Genomic DNA, 10,080 nt, shown 5'->3' with positions numbered 1-10,080 from the left:
GGCTTGCCAGTTTCTAGGGGTCACGTCCTACAGTCAACATGTGCTCTGATACCATCTTGTAGTGACCCGACCCGAATGGATCAAGTCTCTGTGCTTAAGTGTCATTGCTGGATTGGTATGCTGACACACACAGTACTCGAGGATTTATAACAGAGGTAAATCACATGTAAAAGTAACGCAAATACTATTACCTCAATCCAAATAGCAGAAGTAACAAGGTTGTGGATTCCCATCAACACCAATGGCTAAGTTGAGTCTAGAAATCGTAACCCTAACATGAATATCCAAAGACCAAAGACTCAAAATTGTCCATAACCGGGGACACGGCTAACCATGATTAGTTTATACACTCTGCAGAGGTTTGCGCACTTTTCCCCACAAGACTCGATCGCCTCCGTTTGATTTCTCGCAATACATGGTGTTTGAAAAACAGATGACCGAGACACAGTCTTTCAGAAACATTAACTCTCTACTCCGGGCAGACCATACCAAACCTACAACCCTCTACCTGCTGATCCACCTCTTCAAGAGCTTCACGTAACTTACTCAACTATGCTAGAGCCCATAATAGCTTGTGGCTGCACACAGAATTTTCTAGCATGAATAGTCTTATGATCCCTTTGAGCCTGGGTGGCGGTCCATAGGAAAATCACACGGGTACTCCGGGATTTCCAAAAATACAGGCAGCGCTGGGTACTCCAGGTGCCTCAATCCACCCAGATGTGTATTTAAGTTGCCACCTTAAGTTGAACCATTAATTAACAATCTCACATCTGTCATGGATTTCACTCACCCAAACCACATCTACGAGCATAGCATAGCAAATAAGCAACGCGTAGAAGTAACTCCCAAGGGTTTGAATGTAACAGGGTAATAGGTTCTACCTCATCAACTACTTCCCAACCCACATGTTAATGACATCCTAATCATGCAATGTTTGAGGATTGGAACTAATGCATAAAAACTGGGTGATAAAAGTGATATGATCAAAGTGTGAACTTGCCTGCAATGTTGATGTAGATGATTCGCACTCATAACTCTTGATATCTCTACTCGTCATACTCCGGTCAATCTATCGTAAGCAAGCAATAGTAACCGCACATAAGCAATCACTCAAAAGATCAGAAAGATCGAAGAAGACAATTCAGAAAACATCAAAACCAAGAAAATAACTCTTGCAACATAAAACAATTTCTAACAGTACCAAAATTATATGAATTTGGTCTTATCAGAAAGTTTAGGTCAAGAGCTTCGATTTGCAAAAAGAATCAACTCAAACGGAGCTACGAAACTCAAGTTATGATCAAACGAAGTTTGAATTCAAATCTGATCTAATTCAAATTTTAAAATGTCAAAAACATATTTGAGTTGGATTAATGGATAGAGGATATCATAACTAAGAGGTGGGCGTTGGTTTCGTTGGATTTGGACAAATGAGTAAAAAGATGCGGTCGTTTGAAGCACATGGACTAATATGTAAAAGAAACTACTACAAATAGGTCCCTGGATAGAAAACTAAAGAAATAAAAGAAAAAACTAAATAGTGAACGTTCGTTACCGATTGCTAATGAACAAAAATCGTTCACTACCGAACTCTAGCTAACGAACGCTCACAAAATAACTAACCTAATATATAAAAACCATTCTAAACGAAAAACCGAAGAAACACTGGGGTAGGTTAACTCGGTTTATACCGGTTTGAGGAAAAAGTCCGGCGGCGGCAGCGGTTAACTCTGGTGGGCGGCGCGGCGAGATGGCGGCTCCGGCGCGGAAACATGCGACGTCGGATGTGGCGCGGGACTGCAACGGCAGCACGGCAGCGAGGCGAGCAGGCGGGGCGCAGTGGCGGTGGTGCAGCGGCGGTGAGCGCAAGCAGCGGCGGCATTCGGCGGCAGCGGTAGATCTAGCCGCAGCGGCGGCGATGCGAGAGCGGGGGAGGAGAGAGAGGGGGCGAGGGGCGGCGGGGTTGGCCTTATAAGGGCGAGGGGAGGGGACGTGGTGGCGTGGAGGAGGGGAAAGGGAGGCGGTGGCGGTTTCCGCATGAGGCACGGCGGCGGCGATGGCATGCAGGAGGCAGAGTCGGGGACGAAGGCGGCGGCGCGCTGGGCCTTGGCCTGTCTTCGGCTGGGCCGGCCCAGTCGGCGAAAGTTCTTTAAAAAAACATTTTCCAAATGAATAAAAATAATAAAAGCAAAATAAAAAAATATATTATATAGGCATATAATATATCAAATTTTTCAGAAAAATATTTTCTACGACATGAACATTTTTCTAGAGTCAAATAAAGTTCATACAAATTCAGATAAAACAAAGAGTGCTACTTGTCTATTAAAATCCAACAAAAATCATTTTAAAAATACCAAAATGAATTCAAATTTATTTATCTCCAATTTTCTGATGTAGGGAATCATGTTACCCTATTTTCCATATATTTTATTTTTGGAGAAAAATAATTTGAATAAAACTCAAACAATTCCAAATTGAAAATAATTTCAAAAGGACTTTGAATTTGATCCTTGAAACTCCCAACTCATATTTCATAATTTGAAGAAGTCATTTTATCTCCTCTCGTGAAATCATTGAGTTGCTTAAAGTTTCTGAATTGGAAATATTTTCCAAATGAAATTCAAATATTTTCAACACCCCTTGTCATTTAAATAATGGAAGAAGTCATGTCATCTTCTCTCCAGGGTTTCGTGATGAAAAAGTATTTGAATTCATGGAGAGCATAAATGCAAAAATGAAAGTTTGGGAAAGTCCTTTTATTCCCTCTCATTTAACTTTCAAAAAGTTTCGAATTTCACTCACTTTCAGTCAATCAATCAAACATTCAATCAAATCTATCTATTTATTATAACATTCCAAAATTTAGAATTTTGGAATGTTACATTCCTCCTCCGACGTCTTCCAAGTAATGTATTCGGCTTTCAATTCAATGCCCCACCCCTCGGCTTCTGTGCATCGATGACTTCATCTTCCACGTGTCGGGCGAATGCAGACGGTGAGTGTATTTTTTGCAAATAACACCCCAGCCATGCAAGAAAGAGCTTATATTTAAAGAGATTGGGTCTCAGATCCATTTGGCACTACGCGGAGAAAACCCTGAGAGATTGCTAGGAAAGACCATTCCAACATGGCTAGCATTCCTAGCTCCTCCTCCCGTCCCGACCCAGAGAAAGGTGAGTGGGAGAGGTGCTTTGTGTCCCATAGCCAATTAGCGAAGTTGCAAACGCAGGCATTTCTCCCCCCTGCGGATCTGATCCCTGTTCGAGCAGGATTGGCTTCCTTCAATGGCAAAACCGAGGCGGAAGATTTCCCCAATCCATGTTCAGGGGAATGAGTGTGCTTCGTCCCCTATCTGCTGAGGGGTGTGGGATTTCCAATTCACCCATTCCTCCGAGGGCTTCTGGAGTATTATGGCCTCTAGCTACACAATTTTACCCCATCCTCCATCCTGCACATTGCGGGTTATGTCGCTTTATGCAAACTATTCCAGGGTTGTGAGGCCCATTTTGATCTGTGGAGAAGGTTTTTTTGTCTTGTCCCGTGCAACCACGAGGGATCGATATTCGAAGTGGGCGGGGCCGAAATATGGTGCATTGCTGAGACTGGATACCTATCGGGCACACCAAAGAAAGCTTCTGAAGAGTGGACCCCCGAATGGTTTTATATTGACGATGTTGCTCTTCCCGACCCAGTTCAGATGGGCCTCCCCGAATTTTCAAGTGCTCCATTGAAGAAACGCCATAGCTAGCGTCCTTGGAGCCTCGAGGCAGAGGATAGTGCAAAGATCAGTCTGCTGCTGGGTAAGATTAAGATGCTCGCCCAGTCTGGATTGTCAATAGTCGAGGTAATGGTGGTCTCCATAACACGGGGGGTCCAACCACTCCAATATAGAGGGCTACCCATGTGGCATTACAATGGGGAAGATGACGCCTCCCGCTACGGTCGGAAGGGCCCGAAAATTCCCGCCGCTCTAGCCAAAATATTGGCCAAACTGTATAAAGGGGAGCAGGAGGAGTTCACCCGTCTCCAAAATCAAGACGAGTTTTCCATGTACAATCCTCCTAGCTGGGTAAGCTCTAACTCCACTATTCGACTCCTCTCCCTGATTTTTTTGAAGGGCGGTATCTTATTCATTCATGACAGGAATGGTGAAAGGCTGTCGAGGGGATCCATGACCCTGCCCCTCAGCCGAAGAATCACAATCGGGATCTCCACCCCGGATATGAGGGAATCCGGACATATTCCCGGAGCTCAAAGATGGAGTTTTCTATCAAACGAGATATGACAGCACGGATGTACCCATCATCGCCGATTACCCCGGTCCTCTCCCTGCTTCTCATGTAAGTAATCAAGAGACACTTTGTCCGAGAGGGTTTTCTAATTCTTCCTCACTCACCGCACCATCCTGTGCTCAAAAGGGGAGGCGCTTGGCGCATCGTGCTGCCCTGGGGGAATCTCTAGAGAGAGCGGCTCCCGCGTCGGGCAGGCCTTCGAAGGGGAAGCCAAACAGAGATACGGTCGGGCCTTCCTTGAAGAGGTATAGGTTTGAAACTATGCTCTTTTAGCAGTCGCGTCCAACTGTGACTCATATGTTCATTTTGTATCAGGGAGAAGGTTCGACAGACTGTGTCCGGGGACCCAACCAGTCGTACTCCTGATAACCAATATTCGGTCCCAGCCGAAGAGACGGGGCCCGATATGGGAGTGGCACCGGACTATCCTTCTGCCGAGGGTTCAGAAAATATGTCCGTCACCAATTCGGAAGTGGAGAGCGCCATGAATCACCGGCGCCGGAGGGCCGTTTTACGAAATCCCCGCTTCTCAAAAGAGGCGTTCGGTGCCTTCAGATCAGCTGATGATGTAACATCCCAAATTTTCAATTTGGAATGTTATACATAGGTCATTCATGCATATCATAATTTATCGCATTTCATTTCGTGATCCTCGAAATTCTAAGCAACTCAAGGACCCACAGAGAGAGTTGGGGATTTCGTTATTTCATATTTGAGTTTTTCTCAAATTTTGAAAAGAGGATCATTTGGTTTTAATTATTTTTCCTCTCCTAAAATATTTCTAATTAAAATATATGAGAGGAGATAATATGACTTCTCCAAAATAAATGAAATATTAGAGGGAAAATATTAAAATCAAATAAGTTTTTCTTTTAGATTTTATTGCAATTTTATTTGAATTAGGAAAAATATGTGTTTTTCAAAATTGCATTAGAGGTCTAAATAAATGTTCACTTTGTCCGCAATACTATTAGAGGACCGAGAAAATTTATTTCGGGATTTTTGGAGTCTGTTTATTATTTCTTTCGTTTGTTTTTCCGCGTCTCAATTTATTTAAAAAAAAGTGAACTGACCAACCGGGTCGTGTCCGGCTAGGTCTCCTCGCCCGGCCGGCTTTATAAGCCGCAGTCCGCGAACCCCCGAGGCCCAAGTCGCCCCGCTGCTCACCGAAAACCTAGCGCTGCCCGATCTGCGCCGCCGCCGCCTCGCCGCCCCGCTGCCTCGCCAGGCCGCGCCGCCACCCCTGTTCGTCAAATATGAAATAACGCCGAGCTAGTAACCGCCGCCGCCCGATTTTCTCAGGAAAAACCATCGATTTTTTTCGAAACCCTAGATCGATTCTTTTTTTATTTTCTCTTTTGTTCGGTTTTTCTTCAGTTTAATTAATAGCGGACATTCGTCCGTACGTTCATTTTAACGAACGCTATTCATCCGTTAGCCGCAGACATCGAACGTTCGTTTGTTAGCCTGTTCGTCAGTTTTCTTTTTCTAGGGTTTTTCCGCAATTATTTTTGATCACGATTTCTGCCCTAATCTTCATTCTAGTTTATCTTTTCGCTCGTTTATCCGAATCGGGTGAAACAAGCGCCTAGATCTTTGTCAGGAAGCCCTCTTTCTATTTAACCAACATGACCAAGATTTTGGTACTGTAAAATTTGACTTTAGACCAGACTAGTAATCGGATCTTGTTTCTTTCGTAGTTTGAGTTTCGTTGCTCCGTTTGATTTAATTCTTTTTGCAAACCGGAGTTCTTCAGTTGAACTTTCTGGTTAGATCTTCTTATTTGAGTTTTACCTGTGCATATTTGCTTTGAGTGCTTATGTATGCTATTGTTTGTTTTCCATAGAATACCTGGAGTGTGAAGCATGTTACTACGAATCTCTAGGTTCTACGGATCGTCGGCAAGGCAAGTAACACTTTGATCATACCCATTTACCCAGTTTTTATGCATTAGTTTCAACCCTCACACATTGCATGAGTAGGATCTCTTAACATGTGGGTTTGGGAAGTAGATGATGAGGTAGAACCTATTGCCCTTTTATGAACAAACCCTCGGGAGTTACTTCTACGTTATACTTATTGCTATGCTATGCTTGTAGACGTGGATTGGGTTTGAGAGTATCCATGACAGATGTGAGATTGTTAATTAATGGTTGAACTTAAGGTGGCAACTTTAATACACATCTGGGTGGATTGCTTGTGGGCACCTGGAGAATCCAGTGTCGTCCTAGGATATCCTGGAGTACCCGTGTGATTATCCTATGGTCCGCCACCCAGGCTCAAAGGGATCATAAGATTATTCATGCTAGAAACTTCCGTGTGCAGCCACAAGCCATTATGGTCTCTTGCATAGTTGAGTATGTTGCATGACCTCTTCCAGTGGTAGACTAGCAGATGTAGGGGATGTAGGTTGGTACGGTCTACCCAGGGTTAGAGTTAATGCTTCTGAAAGACTGTGTCTCGGTCATCCATTTCTCAAACACCATGTAGTGCGAGAAATCCAACGGAGGAGATCGAGTCTTGTGCGGAAAAGTGCGCACACCTCTGCAGAGTGTATAAACTAATCATGGTTAGCTGTGTCCCCGGTTATGGACATCTTGAGTATCTGGTACTTGAATTATTGATTTGATCTCATCACTCTAAATTAATTTGTTGGGTTGATAATTACTTTTAGTTGGGGATTGAGTTGGAGGAACCTTCTCAATGATGTTTGAACTACCATGATAGTTAAATAAAATATATTCCTTTGTTGTAGGAAAAAAATTGGCTTTTCGCAAAACAATATAACCATAGAGCCTCCACCAGCCATATATGCATGTAGAGATAGCAATTATCTGTTCATTGCTCTATTGTGTTATTTTGCGAGCATATTCCATGTGCTGACCCATTTCGGGCTGCAACATATCATGTTGCAGACTTTTCAGACGACGAGTAAGATGTCATAGGTCGTTTGTCATGCACTCAGCTATGCCGTTGGAGTTAATGGACTCACTTTATCTTCCAAGCCTTCCGCTGTTATCTTATTTAGATGGCCTTAAGCCATATTTATTGTAATAAGTTCTCTTTTGAGACATTCGATGTAATAAGTGTGTGATTGCTACTCTGTTATAAATCCTTCGAGTAGTGTGTGTGTCAGCATTATCGATTCAGGGATGGCACTAAAGCACAGAGACTTGACCATCTGAGGTCGGGTCGCTACAAGATGGTATCAGAGCACACGCTGAATATGAGCCATAGATCACTCTTCTCTACTCATTTCTGACTCCTCTCCATTTCTACTCTTTAGGATGGCGGACACAAGGAACAAGTTTTCTCAGCCGGATGAAGACACTCTGTTTGGACGACACTTGAAGGAAGTCGCTAGGTATCTGAACATTGGAATACCAAGCTTCACCGGAACCTACACCGCCACACTACGAGAAGAGGAACGTTGGATGATTAGAGTTCAAGTTCCAGGAAGGACATTCACGCCAGTCGCTGAGCCCATAGAGTTTTCTCTTAATGCACCAACCTGGAGTCTAGGAAAGAGCATGACAGCCCACATCGCCATCGGACGCATCGACAAAGTTTATCACATGGAGCTTAAGGACACTATCTATCAGATATGTGGGCGCCGAGATGACCAATGGGAGATGATCAGCACCAGGAAGGACATGTCCATTGCAGCTTTCATCCAGGAGTTAAATCACCACATTCGTTGCTAGAAGAACCAGATGTGCACAAACATTTTAGATTTGAAGAAGGCGATGACCAGGATCATAGAGCTAGAAGAGGAACTCAAGTATACACGCGATGGATATGAGGAGGAAATAATGATTCTTGTGGAGATGAATGACGACCTGGCGAGGAAGCTAGGAGTTTTTATGGGAGACCCCGCGCCAGGAGGAGAAGACGACAAACCCAAGGAGATTCGTTCTGAAGACTACATCATCATTGAAGACACCGACTCCGACCCTGATGGTAGTGATGATGACTATGAAGACGAAGCTGGAGCGGATATCATGGAGTCTTCCACCGATCAAAATTTGTAGTAGACCACCATATGACCAGTAGTGTTTCCTCATGTATATAGAATAGTCCGAGCACTGTAATGATAGTTAGATCGATTGTATGCCCTTGCTTGATTGATTGAGTGATATGATATGACTGTGTTTGTCTCGTGTGCATATGGGTAGTGCTTTCTCACCAGACCTCATTCTATTCTAATCTCTCCGCTCTAAAACCCATCAGATGCCTCCGAGACGTGACCCTGGATTTTTCTTCCCACCGAAGCTCACTCAGTTGATCCAGCAGCAGAATGCCTTGATGCAGTTGTTAGTTTAGAACCAAGGCAACAACAACAACAATAACAACAACCCTCTGCCACCACCAGTTGACAACTTAGCCCGTTTTCCGAGGTTACATCCGCCGGTGTTTTCCAGTAGCACCGAGCCCATAGTTGCGGATGACTGGCTCCGCATGATTGGAAGGGAGTTAACCACTGCCGGTTGCACAGATGCTGAGAAGGTGCATTTTTCCGCACACCAATTGGATGGACCCGCAGCCGCATGGTGGGAGAATTACACAACCACTTTTCCCATAGCAACTGTCACTTGGGAGCAGTTTTAGCAAGCTTTCTGCACATCCCATGTCTCAACTGGAGCTATGAGCATGAAGAAGTGTTAGTTTTGCAACTTACGCCAGGGGAATCGTACTGTAGGTCAGTACATGGAGGAGTTTAGTAAGTTATCCCGCTATGCCCCAGATGATGTGCCCACATGTGCCACAAAGCAGGAGAAGTTTATGGAAGGGCTGAATGATGAGATGAGTATGCAGCTGATGGTGGCAACATTCAACAACTACCAGGAGTTGGTAGACAAGGCTCTTATGATTGAAGGGAAGCAGCAGCAGATTGAGAGACATAAGAGGAAGTATGGACAAGGGAAGTATAATTCAGGAGCTCAGAAGAAACCCAGTTTCACCTCGAACTCGGGAGGAATTACCCATAACCATGGAGGCCACACCCATAACGGAGGGAGTTCTCATAACCACAGTGGCCCCAACAATGGTAATGGAGCAAGCAACAATCAGAACGACTCTAACCCAGCCACACCCGCCAAGAAGGATCTAAGTCACATTACTTGTTTCAAGTGCGGGAAAACTTGACACTATGCCACTGATTGCCATGAAGCGAAGAATGGGAACGACAATGGAAGCTCTGGGAAGAATCCCAACCCTTTCATCAGGGGACAAGTGAACCACATGAATGTGGAGGAGGTTGAAGAGCAGCCTGATGCAGTTATCAGTAAGTTTTTGGTTAAGTCATTTACCGCAATTGTTCTTTTCGATACTGGAGCATCGCATTCATACATTTCAAGGGGATTTGTGGACAAGTTTAAGTTACCCACCTTAGCCCTTAGGACACCCTTGCTAGTGAGTTCACCAGGTGCAGAGTATATGGCTAGCCGATGGTGCGACCGGATACCTTTAACCATTGGCAGCCATGTTTTCCCCTCAGACCTAATAATTTTGGAATCCCAAGGATTGGATGTGATACTGGGGATGGGTTGGTTATTGAAGTATGGAGGAACATTGATTGCATCAGTAAGTCGATTTTACTCACCACCCGGAGGGAAAAAGGATTAAGTATGTATCAAGGCATACTCCTAAGAGTACTCACGTAAATTCTCTAACGGGAGTTGTTTAGGAAGAAGTGCCTGTAGTGAAGGATTACCCGGATGTATTTCCAAAGGAATTACCAGGCATGCCGCCAGACCATGATATTGAGTTTTTGATAGAGCTG

Source organism: Triticum aestivum, chromosome 5A (genome assembly GCF_018294505.1).
Source record: "Triticum aestivum cultivar Chinese Spring chromosome 5A, IWGSC CS RefSeq v2.1, whole genome shotgun sequence".
NCBI classification, from domain to species: Eukaryota; Viridiplantae; Streptophyta; class Magnoliopsida; order Poales; family Poaceae; genus Triticum; species Triticum aestivum.
The sequence above is the reverse complement of the archived record's forward strand: the minus strand, read 5'-3'. Positions refer to the sequence as shown.